This window comes from Mus pahari, chromosome 14 (genome assembly GCF_900095145.1).
Source record: "Mus pahari chromosome 14, PAHARI_EIJ_v1.1, whole genome shotgun sequence".
NCBI lineage: Eukaryota > Metazoa > Chordata > Mammalia > Rodentia > Muridae > Mus > Mus pahari.
This window is the reverse complement of record NC_034603.1, coordinates 4,539,900-4,553,732: the sequence shown is the minus strand read 5'-3', so window position 1 is coordinate 4,553,732 and position 13,833 is coordinate 4,539,900.

Here is a 13,833-nt window from a genome sequence, read left to right as displayed (position 1 = left end):
TTCACTCTATACCTCCTCTAGTCTCTGCCCCTGCTATTCACTCTATACCTTCTCTATTCTCTACCCCTGCTATTCACTCTATACCTTCTCTAGTCTCTGCCACTGCTAGTCCTCCCTCTCTCTCAGATAGCCCTGGCCAGGTCCAGCTTGCTGACCACATTAAGTCTTCTTTCTCTCTCTGCTCTGGGCTCTTCCAGCTGCCTTTGGCTGTTCTCTCTCTCTCTCTCTCTCTCTCTCTCTCTCTCTCTCTCTCTCTCTCTCTCTCTTATTAAGAAGGACTGTGCTCACATTTCCTGGGGTTCAGATGGGATTAAAGGGGAGAACATAAACTAAGTACTGGCCACACTGATCAATTGTATTTATGCTGCTGCTGTTGTTTTGGTTGGTTGGTTGGCTTTGGGTTTTAGAAACAGGGTTGCTCTATATAGTCCTGGCTGTCCTGGAACTCATTCTATAGTCTCTGCCAGCCTTGAACTCAAATACCCACCAGCTACTGTCCCCTAAGTGCTGGGGTTAAAGACATACGCTAGCACTTGGCTCCAGACTGTTTTCCTTTCTGTTACTTGAGGTTCCCTAGGATCTGGATGCCTAGGGTCACACAGACAAAGCCTGTCTTGAAAAACCAAAATCAAAATCAAAACCAAAACTGAAAAAAAAAAAAAAAAGGTTTTACTAGTGTTCCTAGGATTGTCAATAGCTACACCCATAAAATCTTACCAATATGGTTCTCTAACCTGACCTGAACACGGACAATAGACATGTCACACTGGGTAGAAGAAAAAGATCACAAGGCCTCAACCTACTACAAAGAATTGCAAGCAACTTCGGAATACGAAGAGAAGGGGAAATAGTCTTCCCTGGGGACAACTCGCCAACTGGTTCTCCAACACCTAACGGCCAGCCCTGGGAACATACAGCAACGTTACACAGACTGAGCAGGGTTTGTTAGGAATATAGATGTATATACACATATCCATGTAAGAGCAGTTCATGGAAAAAGAGGCCATGATTTGAAAAAGGGCAAGGAGGGGTATATAGGAGAGTTTAGAGGGAAAGAAAAGTGGGAGTTGTATTATAATCTCAAAAACAAAAGAAAACTTCACTAGTGCAATTGAAACCGCCATGGCATCCTGGCTTTGGTTTCTCTGTCCTCCTTTAGCCCTTGTTGGCACCCTGCCCGAATCCCTCCCCACAGCGGTGCCTGATTAATTGTATGTTCTCTTTTCTAGCATGGCCTTGAAACTATTCCCAGCAGACTGAGTGGGTGAGATGGGAAGAGTACCTAAATGGACCAAGAGATTGTTTTCCTGTCCAGTATTTCTCGTCTAGGAAACATAAATCTAGCCCATCTTGGAAAGGGAGAGAGGCTGGCTGACACAGCCTCATTTTGCTTCTGCTGAGTGGGTATCCACACAGACAGGCAGTGGATTGAACTTACTGATGACTATGAAGTCATACACACACACAAACACATATAAAATACACGCACAGCTCACATACATACCATACATATACACAGCAGACACACACACATAAAACACACAACACACAAACATACATACAGCACACACACACACTCATACACACAGCATACACACACACACAAACACATATAAAATACACGCACAGCTCACATACATACCATACATATACACAGCAGACACACACACATAAAACACACAACACACAAACATACATACAGCACACACACACACTCATACACACAGCATACACACACACACAAACACATACAAAACACACACAGCACACATACACAACATACATACATGCATACATACACACACAGGATATATATACACACCATACACAAAACATACACACCACAGACACAACATACATATACACAACACACATACACACAAGCATACACACACATATACACAGCACACACACACCTTAAGGTGGCCTAGGTCAAACTGACATGGTCAACATACTGCAGCCAGCCTCTGGAGGCATAAACTCAAATCAACATCGTAGTGTCCTTAGTATTTGTGACATTAGCACCAGCATGTGTCTTTTATCATTATTATTATTAATTGAATTCAAATGTGTAATTTATTATGGGTGTTTGTTTGTATATATCTGTCTATGCACTGGTGCAGAGTGTGGGACCTATGGAGACCAGAAAAAGAAAGCTGGATGCCCTGGATGTGAAGCTGCAGACGTTTGTGGGCCACCATGGGGTGGGTGCTAGGGACCCAGCCTGGGTCATCCGGAAGCGCAGCTAGTGCTCTTAACCACCAAGATTTCCCTTGTGATAGCAAAAGCACCAAAATTCCTGGTGACGAATATGAATCAAGCTCTAACCATGTGCCACACTAGGAAAAGTAAGAAAGAGAAACAGTACACAGTTAACAAATCATCAAGCAAGAATGGACTGTAATAAACGGTGCGAAAGGAGCCCTAGTGTGCTAAGGAGGGTCTGGGGTGCTGGGAGGGAGGTGGACCTTATTTTCCGCTGGAAGGGCAGGGAACACTTCCTTGAAGTGGTGTTTTAACTGGGACCCATGACTTTTGCTGGGGAAGTATGTGCCTGGTATTAGAAGCAGGTTTGGTTTGATGCATAGAAGAATCAGAGTAGAAGGCGTGCAGGGTAGGGGCCAGATGATGGCCGGTGAAGTCGGACAGCTGAGCACGCAGGGCCTCGCAGGCCAGCCGCTGAGAGCTTTCAAGCAGGGATGATGCTCCTGCTTTGTGAAGAATGTGGAATTGGAGAAGGACCATCTCTGGTAAAAGAAAGATTATTTGTGTCAGGCTGTCCTCGCACTGTCCTGGCTGGCAGCTGGGGCTCTAGGAGCACAGCCAGCTGTGTAGGGTCCTGAACTGGTGGCAGCCCATAGACGGGAAGGAAGTGTTCTCATCAAGTACTTCATTTAGTGAATGCTATAGAGTTCCTAAGATCCCTCAGGCACTATTCTAGTGGGTAGGGATAGGGTACACACAGGGCAGAGGCCCACCCTCCTCACACACAGGGCATGTTCCACAGAAGACAGGCAACAGGTGTGTGACTTTCCAGCCTTGCTTCAGACTGTGTGGAGGGTTAGGAGTGACCAGGGTTATGCTGACGTGCAATGGCTGCTGAAGGGGAGCCAGATGAAAAAGATGGGACCGGGAGCAAGGGCGATCTGAAGGGAGGCTTAGGCTTTGGGTTTGAACTTTGGGCTAGATGGTGGGGTTAGAGATGAGATGTGAAATCCAGGGCTCCCCTTGGCCTTGTTGAACCCCAGAGCCTCTGCTTCCCTCAAGTTGGATATGCCATCTGTGTTTTGTTGTGGAAGTCAGCTTGCTCTGACATCTCACAGGCCTCCAGTCTGATGACACACCCAGGTATGAGTCCTTCTAGATACTTCTTTACGGGACGAGGAAGAATCTTTCTCCAGTTCTCTTGGCGTTTCCTACCTCCGGATCCTTCAGTATCGGCAGTCCAGTCACAACCGCCCAACCCCTGACAGACTCAGTTCAATGTCAGCGAGTCCAGTCACAACCGCCCCCACCCCCAGACTCGGTTCTCCTAAAGCTCTCTCTAGGGCTTCAAGCTACCACTCCCTTTGGCCCCAAGGACAGGAGGTCAGGAGTCGGTCTGGACTCTTCCTGCTCCTTACAGCACACCCCGTACCTCTCTCTCTCTCTGCCTGCTCAGCCTCATTCTTTTACCATAGCTCCAGCCAGCACCTCTCTCCTGGTCAACAACACTCCTCAAGGTCTTTGCTGCCTATCTGAGCCACACTCCTTAATTCTACAGAACGTTCCCAAGACACAGCGAGATTATTCTTTCCAGAACCCAGGCCCTTATCGCTCCCTGCCACATTGTTTTCAACAGAAAAACCAAGCCTCTTAGCTAGGCTCTAAAACCAGTCACACGTGACGTCTGTGGGTAGATGAGCTGTATGGTTTGCCTCTACTTATCCTATATCAAATGGCCCACTGAGGCAAGAATGTTTTCCAGGACACGAGGGCATGCCGCTGTCTGATGCCCTAACCCCCTTTGCAATAGAAGGCTCTCTTGTGCTGTGCCTTCTGGACACTAGTTCTACTCAAAAACCCAACCCAGAACCGCTCCCCCCTCTGCTCTCGACCTATCTAATGTGTTACCCTTTGACCTTAACCATGAACCTTACTCTTCTCACTGCCTGATGGGAACCTGTTTGCCTTCACTGCCAAGTTGGGGTTGTAATTTACTTGGCTTGCCTTCTCTGCACCTTGAGTGGGGTCTAGTCTAGAGTAGAAGTTCGCACATTGTTAAATAGGACAGGTTCAGCCCACGTCTCTCAGACGCAACCTGGAAACTCTCATCCTTGTAAAAACTTCTAGAACCCAGTGATTAGTGACAACAAAAGCAGACTGACACCCCTCATCAGAGTGAGTCACTTTACTTTAGGAGATTGCTATTGAAGGGACTCTGGCCAGGGAGCCAGCCAGTACCTGCTAACATCATGCTTGATCACAAGCAGCTCTAATTACAGCTGACTCTCTTCCTGGACCCAGGCCGCCTCGTCCTCATCTCAAGTGTGTCAAGCCTTCCTCTAAGTTAGAGTAGAGTGAGGTAGCTAAGAACCAGACATCAATAGGCAATCTCTTACGCACTGTGCAATTCTGTAATGGTAATTTTGTCTTTCTGTGTCTCCGTCTCCTCATCTATAAAATGTGTATAAAATGGCCAGTGAGCACATCTGTAAAAGGAATGACTCTTTGTGTGACCCCGGGAATGAAAGGAAGGACTTTGTAGTAACTAACACAGGCAAGGCTTTCATGCTGAGATTCCTGTTTGGAGGGTGGGAGTTGGGATTAGGGCAGACTCTTGTGAGACAAACGCAGGAATGGTAGACCTTGCAAGTTAACAGGAGACCTAAACAAAAGTACAAGTGTTAAGGGTTCTGCTTGCTTTAATTCAACATCCGTGGATCCTATCTTTTCTTGAGATTCTCAGTCTCTTTGTTGTCCTGACTGTCCTGGAGTTTCTATGTAGCCCAGGTTGGCCTTGACGTCACAGAGATCCTCCTTTGCCTCTAGTGCTGGGGTTGATGGCGTGTGCCACGGCTTTCCTGCTGATATTCAATCCTCCCGTTTAGCAATCAATTCTGTCTCCCACTACTACAGAAGAGCCAGGCGTGGTGGCGCACGCCTTTAATCCCAGCACTCGGGAGACAGAGGCAGGTGAATTTCTGAGTTCGAGGCCAGCCTGGTCTACAAAGTGAGTTCCAGGACAGCCAGGGCTACACAGAGAAACCCTGTCTCGAAAAACCAAAAAAAAGGGGCTGGAGAGATGGCTCAGCGGTTAAGAGCACTGGCTGCTCTTCTGAAGGTCATGAGTTCAAATCCCAGCAACCACATGGTGGCTCACAACCATCTGTAATGAGATCTGTAATGATTATATAATAATAAATCTATCTTAAAAAATAAAAAACAAAAAAACAAAACAAAAAAACCTACCACAGAAGAACGGATCAGGTTACAGCATCTACTTGATCTCACAGGGCTTCAGAGGCTCTGTCTGTAGCATTCTCTGCAGTGTTTTTGTTTGTTTGTTTGTTTGTTTTAAAGATTTATTTATTTATTATATGTAAGTACACTGTAGCTGTTTTCAGACACTCCAGAAGAGGGCNTCAGATCTNNTTAAGGATNGTTGTGAGCCACCATGTGGTTGCTGGGATTTGAACTCCGGACCTTCGGAAGAGCAGTCGGGTGCTCTTACCCACTGAGCCATCTCACCAGCCCAAAACAAGTTCTTAACTTCAATGCAGAAAACAATTTCAGAACTAGCCAATATGAAGTCAAGCATGGGTTTTTTGTTTTTGTTTTTGGAGACCAAACTCCCCTCTCCTCCTACTCCTCCCTCCCACAGTTCCCCCTTCACCCTCCCCTCCCCTTTTCCTCTGAGAAGGGGGAGGCCCCACCTGGGAATACCCCACCCTGGCACATTAAGTATCCCCAGGACTAGGTACATCCTCTCCCACTGAGGCCAGCCAAGCCAGCCTGGTTAGGGGAATGAGATCCACAGACAGGCAACAGAGTCAGGGACACCTGCACTCTGGTTGTTGGAGGATTTGCACACAGGAGCCTAGCATAGCAGTCCTCTGAGAGGCTCCACCCAGCAGCCAATGGAAACAGACACAGAGGCCCACAGCCAGACATTAGAGTTCATGGATTCTCTAGGAAAAGTTGGGGGAAGGATTGAGGGACCGAAGAGGACAGGGGCTCCACAGGAACCAACAGAGTCAACTAACCTGGACCCTTAGAGGCTCCCAGAGAGTGTTCATGGGCTGGACCTAGGCACCCTGCACATGCAGAGCAGATGTGCAGCTTGCTCCTCATTGTTATTTTAACATAAAAATCTATATATGAAAGAAATACTATATTGGTGCTTCCACATTTACAACAAATCCTTACTTTAGTGAGACGAGACACCTTTTCCTTCCCATGCCTTCAAAATGTCACTGTCTTTCTAGCCTGCCTCAGTCTGACGGCCTTCCTCAGATTAGAAAGTTGCCAGAGGGTGAGGACTCTGTGCTTTAATTCTCCACAACTCTATCCCTGATTCTCAGTATAGTTCCTGGCACAAAGATAACACAAGCTCAATTATATGCGCACAAGAATTAATGGAGGAGTTAGTCAAGCTTTCCCAACATCACCAGCTCCAAAGATCTGGACATTTTCTCCTTGTGTGCTCACACTTGCTTGCATGTGTAAATTTTTTGTGAATTCATTCCTGGACGTGTGGTGTTGTTGCTGGGTAATGCCAGATGTGAAACAGCTGGAAGATAGTGATGGAACATGGTGCTGTCCGGGAGCGCTGCCCCAGTCTAAGGAAGATCTGAGAACAGATGAGGGCATCATAGAGGCATTGAGTTTGGGAGGCCAGAGTGTATAATAAGAATAGTTTGTACAGTTCTGCTTTGAAAATCAAAAGTAGGTTTTGCCAGCCAGCCAGTCAGCAAGAATAGCTCTCTAGAGCATAGAGCCATGTGAAAATTCCAAAATTAAAAAAGAAAAAGCATGGTATTAAAAAGAAAAGGAAAAAAAATCTTTCAATATTCTTTTCATTTATGACAACAACCATCTGCCACTTCCTGGGCAGAAGCCCATTCCTGCCAGCCAGGAAGGGACCAGAAATGAAATTGGGGTGACACAGGAAGTTGTGAGCTGAGTAGAGGAGTGGAACAGCATGACAGTCAAGCAGGAGTGACACTGCCCAGTGAGGGCCTGACAGGAACGTGCTAGATCTCTGTCAGCTGCTGGCCCAGGCAGGGTGGCTATCACCGACATCACTCAGCTGGCCATTTCCACATCAGCTGAAGTCCTCCATCAGTTAAATGCCAAGGTTCTTTTTTTTTTTTTTTTTTTTTTAAAAAGTATTTATTTATTTATTATATGTAAGTACACTGTAGCTGTCTTCAGACACTCCAGAAGAGGGAGTCGGGTCTTGTGGATGGTTGTGAGCCACCATGTGGTTGCTGGGATTTGAACTCTGTACCTTCGGAAGAGCAGTCGGGTGCTCCTACCCACTGAGCCATCTCACCAGCCCCAAATGCCAAGGTTCTTGATATGTGCAGCTCTGATTTACAGTTTCCCCAGGATGCCACAGCCGCAGGCTTGGACCAGTAGTGAGTGGCTCATGGATATTCCTCTCTTGGTAGCACTGAGAATGTGGACTTTGAGCTCTCTTACTTAAACACGTCCCTGGGCTTTGCAATCCAAATCTAGAAAAGAAAAAGTCCTATTCTCCCTGTCTGTCTGTCTGTCTGTCTGTCTGTCTGTGTATCTGTCTAAAAGTGTGTGAGTGTGCGCGTGTCATACACACGCGGGCGCATGTGCACATAACCATGCACTTCGGGTACCTGCAAAGGCCAGAAGAGTACTGAACTTCATGACTTCATGGAGCTGGAGTTACAGGTGTTTGTGAGCCACCGGCCATGGGTGCTAGGAACCTACCTCAGGTCCTCTTCGAGAGCAGTATGCACTATTACCTGGTGAACTATCTCTTTAATCCCCCTTTAAAAATGAATGTATCTATTTATGAGTATTGGTCTATCATCATCTGTCAGGTATTATTGTGTGGGCTTAGGAACTGGCAGATTTCTGCTTTAAAAGGGGCCTGCAGATAAAGCAAATGATGGTAGCTCATACTAAATACTGTTAAAAACATTGGTAAAGCAGCGAGAGAGAGAGACAGAGACAGAGACACACAGAGAGAGGATGATGATGACGATGACGATGATAGGGAGAGGGAGACTGACTTGAGGCATTTGAGAGAACTGTGAAAAGGTGTGTGAATAATTGTCAAGGTCCTGAAGCATGCTAGGAGAAATGAGAAGCCAGCCTTCATGCTTGAGTAGAGTGAGCATGGGGAGATGGCTCAGGAATGCTGGCAGGCTCCAGATCACACAGGGCCTAGAAGGACACCAAAGAAAGCTTAGATTCCATTGTAAGAGCAATTCAAAGCCACTGGAGGGTTTTACATGGACTGGAAAGTCGCTTATAAGTCATATAAAAAGCCTTTGGACTCTGTCCGAGGACTAGCAACCCAGCACATATTTCAAAGGGCGTCGGGATTAAAAGTACATTTGAAAAAGTTTACTCTGGTTATGGTAGAGACAGCAGCTTAGGCAGGTGTGAGATACAGAGGCAGGCAAGGGAAGACACTGTAATAGTGGGTTGATCCAGTGACGCAAGAGTGACTGCTTTAACGTCAGCGGCCACCACCAACTTCCTAAGACGGCTATCACCACCCCTTACAGCAGTGCTCCTCAATGCAGAGGTATTGGTGTAACTGCTTCAGCTTCACATTGAACTAGCCAAACTGACCAGCTTCAACTCAGACTAGACTGTTCACCTACAGTGCTCATCCCTCCCAAGGGTGGACTCGGGCTTCCTAACCTTGCTTGCTTTTTAGCTCTTTACTTTCATGCCTGCCGGTGCTCCAGAACAAAGGATGAATGGATTTCCAACAGACTTGGAGTGATTCCGATCTGGAACCAAACAAGTGGCTAAGCCCTGCTGGGAATTTCTGCTGTCTGAATTACCCAGTCAAAGATGCTGTTGCACAAGGCATAACCAGCCTGCCAAGCAGCCTGATTGCTCTTACACAGGAGACGTCCTACTTATTATCTGAGGCCTTCCCGGTCATCTCTGATTGAATCAATACCAAAGACCAACTTGAGAGTACTTTACTGAGCATGTACACACTTACTATATACTGTATACAATATACTACATATAATATTTATACTTGTGTTAAGCACAAGACTAAGGGTTTATTTTGTTTTGCTTTGCTTTGTTTAGACAGGATTTTTCTGTGTGTAGCTTTGGCTGTTCTGGAATTCACTCTGTAGACCAGGCTAGCCTTGAACTCACAGAGGTCCACCTACCCCTGCCTCCCTTGTAGTGGGATTAAAGGCGTGCACCACCACTGCCCGGTGACTAAGGGACTTATATTGCATCTCTGACTTTAACCCTCACAATAACCACATGCAGTAGGATTTATTTCTTCTATTTATTATTTTATTTGTGTTATGTGTGTTTTGCTTGCATGAGTTTATGTGCACCGTATGCATGCAGGAGCCTGAAAAGTCTAGATTCCCCACAAGTGGAGTTAGAAGTGGGTGTGAGCAGCCATGAGGGTGCTGGGAATCAAACTCAGGTCCTCTGGCAAAGCAGCGAGGATTCTTAATTCCTGAGTCATCTCTCCAAACACAAGGTATTCCTTCTATTTTATCTGATTTATTTATTTATTTATTTATTTATTTATTTATTTATTTATTTATTTATTTTTGAGACAGGGTTTCTCTGTGTAGCCCTGGCTGTCTTGGAACTCACTTTGTAGACCAGGNTGGCCTCGAACTCAGAAATCAGCCTGCCTCTGACTCCCAAGTGCTGGGATTAAAGGTGTGGGCCACTACGCCTGGCTTTATTTTATTTTTGAGACAGAATCTCCCTACATAATCTTTTATTGGCCTGGAGTTTGCTATAAAGACAGGGCTACCCTTGAACTCATAGAGATCCATCTGCCTCTCCCTCCCCAGTTCTGGGATTAAAGGTATGTATTACTAAGTCTGGCCCAACATGTTCTTTTTAAGAGCTTTAAAAGTGCTCGTTAATTACTTAAAACAATGCATTTCACCACGACAATTTCATAACACACGTCCACACTTTGGTCATATTCATCCGCACTCACCCCCTCTCTTCCTCTCCCCTAAGATCCTCTTTCTCCTCCCTTGACATCTTTCTGTTTTCAGGATACCTCCTTGGTTGGGCCAAATACTATTTAGCTTTTGAAAAGATACTTTTGGGCTGGTGAGATGGCTCAGTGGGTAAAAGCACCCGACTGCTCTTCTGAAGGTCCGGAGTCCAAATCCCAGCAACCACATGGTGGCTCATAACCATCCATAACAAGAACTGACGCCCTCTTCTGGAGTGTCTGAAGACAGCTACAGTGTACTTACATATAATAAATAAATAAATTTTATATATATAAAAAAAAAGTTTTCGAGATAGGGTTTCTCTGTGTAGCCCTGGCTGTCCTGGAACTCACTCTGTAGACCAGGCCGGCCTTGAACTCAGAAATCCACCTGCCTCTGCCTCCCGAGTGCTGGGATTAAAGGCGTGTGCCACCACGGCCGGTGAAAAGATACTTTTCGTAATCATGGATTTTCAGGCCAGATGTAGACAGACAAGTGTTAACAATGCACAATATCAAACTCCTCCCTCAGATAAACTACCAGACGCTGAAAGCCACAGTAAAACCCAATGCGCTCCTTTTGACTTAGTTGGCGGCTATTAGTGCTCTGCCTGCATGCACATATGTGCATGCTTGTCTGTTGGGTCCCATGGAACTGGGGTTGCAGATGGTTTTGAGTCACCATATGAGTACTGGGAAATGAACCCAGGTCCTCTGTAAGAACAAGAAGTGCTTTAACTGCTGAGCCCGTCTCTCCACCTCCCCCCACTCCCACCCTGTTACATGAAGTCTTGATGCTCTTGTACAGTGAAAGTTTAGGGAGAGGATTGACATTTCACATTGAGCAAGTTGCTTTAGCAACTTTCATGATATAACCCTGAATTTTCAGAAAAATGATGTGAAAATGCCATAATTATCATTCTGAAGATCCAGAATCTATAAAATAAATTCTATCTAGACATAGTGGCACACGCCTTTAATCCCAGCACTTGGGAGGCAGAGGCAGGTGGATTTCTGTGCGTTCAAGGGCAGCATGGACTATGTCGTGAGCTCCAGGACAGCTAGGACTACATAGAGAGACTCTGTCACAACGCCTCCCCCTCCCCACCCTGCCCCTGGATGCCCAGAGGTGGGGGTGGGGGATGGGGGGTGGGGGGCAGGGGTAATCCTGCTTGAGTTGTCAGAATAGCTCATCAGATAAAGTCAACTGCTACCAAAGCTGATGACCTAAGTTCACACAGCAGAGGCTGGCCTTGAACTTGCTATGTGGTCAAGGATGACCCTGAACAGATCCTTCTCTATCCTGGCTTATCATGGTGTCACCATGTTGGGTGGCAGAAAGACATGTTCAGTTGTTCTTTCTATTTCTATAGTCAAACAGAAGCTACAACCTGGAAATTGACCTGCTGTGTTTTGGCCTCTCCAAACAGTTCATTCCCAGTATAACAGCTGAGAAATGCTACCATTTCTTTAAGAAATATCAGCCCATTGATAGCTTTTACTAGCTTTCTCGTGGGCTAATTCTGCGGGCTCAGTAACTGAAGAGTCAGTTGTCACAAAGCAGTACTGTCCTCCTGCCTTGCCTTTTGGATCCAACAAAACCCATTGGCCATTTTTTTAAAAAAAGATTTATTTATTTATTTACTTACTTACTTATGTGAGTACACTGTAGCTGTCTTCAGTCACCCCAGAAGAGGGCATCAGATCCCATTACAGATGGTTGTGAGCCACCATGTGGTTGCTGGGATTTGAACTCAGGACCTTTGGAAGAGCAGTTAGTGCTCTTAACCATTGAGCCACCTCTCCAGCCCTGGCCACTCTTTTCTATCTTGTTTTGAGTAAAGTTTTGACAGTTACAGCTCAGATAGAGCCATCCCATCTTGGACTTCAAGTCTCCACCTCTCATAAATCTCTCCAGATTGGCTGCTCTGTGACAGCAGCAGATGTACTAAGACTGAGACTTACTTAGCTAAGAGGAGATAGGTATGAGACCATATAGCCTTAGACTCAAAATAAAGCCACAGACGCTTTCCTAGCCACAAGCAAGCGGTTAGGAGAGAGAACGAAAATTCAGAGATGCATGGACCATATTTGTCACTCTAGTGCCTGGTGGCCTTTTAAGCCTCTGAGTCCTGGTTATTATCGGTTTCTAGAATATCTCTGCGTTCATTTATTTGTATTCATTTTATATTATTTTTGAGACAGAGTTTCTCTGTGTAACCTTGGCTGTTCTGGAATTCATTCTGTTTACCGGGGTGGCCTCAAACTCACAGAGCTCTGCCTGCCTCTGCCTTCTCCTGCCTCCTGAGTGTTGGAGTTAAAGTCATGCACCACCACGATCCAGCTTTGCCTGTGTGTTCTTACCATACAGTCCTATTTTGACTCAGGTTGGCCTGGGGAGCCTTCTATCTCTGCCATGCTACGTTGCTTTGCTTCAACCCTAGAAGGAGACTGTGAGGAACTTGATATTCTGGAGGAGCTATGGGTAGAACAATGTCGGAACGAATGGCCCACGGTCGCTTACTCACTCTTTCCTAATTCAAGTATCTGACACACTTCATTAGGCCCTAACTTCTGTGATGCATGGGGCACATGGACGTGACAGAAACGGATAGGTTCTTGTCAACCAGCAAGACTTATCCAGACTCAAATTCAGATTCCTCCTCTGTCAGTTACTTAGCTGAGTGAAATCCTTACAGGCTTTGTTTCCTCATCTGGGAAATGAGTATCATTTTGCAGAGTAGGAGAGATAATTTAATTATGCCCACACACGCAAGCACGTGAGCGCATGCGCGAGTGCGTGCGTGCGTGCGTGCGTGCGTGCGTGCGTGCATGCATCACCTGGCACAGGAATGCTCCTTAAGTATTTTACTTTCTTTCTCTTGCTTTCTTATTATGAATGTGTGTGTGCATGCGCGTGTACACACTCTCGAATTCACGTGTGTGAACGTGGGCACTCGTGTGGACGTTAAAGGATGACCTTGAGCCTTGGCGCTCGCCTTCCACCTTATTGAACAGTCTCTGTGCCACATTCTTCTGCATACATCAGGCTAGCAGGCTCACCTGCTTATGGACATTGCTCTGGCTCTGCCTCCCGTCTCTCACTGAGAATGCAGAGGAACACTTTATGACACCTTGCTTTATGTGGGTTCTGGGGATGCGAATTCATTCTCGAATAGTGAGTGCTTTTCTACCCTCTGAGCCCTTTCTCCAGCTTCTTTCCCGATTTCGGTAGAGTTAGGATTTGGACATGGGCGATTCTCTTTTGGTGGGCTGTCCTGTGCACTGTAAGACGTTTCAAACATCCCTGGCTTATCTCCAGACAGTCCTATAACTGAGACTGGCCTTGACTCTCCCTCCTGCTTCCAAGTCATAAGAGCTGGGATTACAGTCATGAGGCCCCGCGCCTGGCTTCCGACTAGGTTTTTATATCCAAAGCTAGAAGGCATGAGAAGGGAAGTGGAGACCAACGCCAATTTTGCAATGCAGGTATTGCACAAGGGACAATCTCTACGGCTCCCTCCCTCCTTCATTCTGGAGGCCAAGCCCAGTCACACCCTGTGAATTAGCTCCACTGATTTCAGTTGAGCCACTCTGGCTTAAAAAGCAACAGGCTTAGCCAGATCTGATAGCGCAAA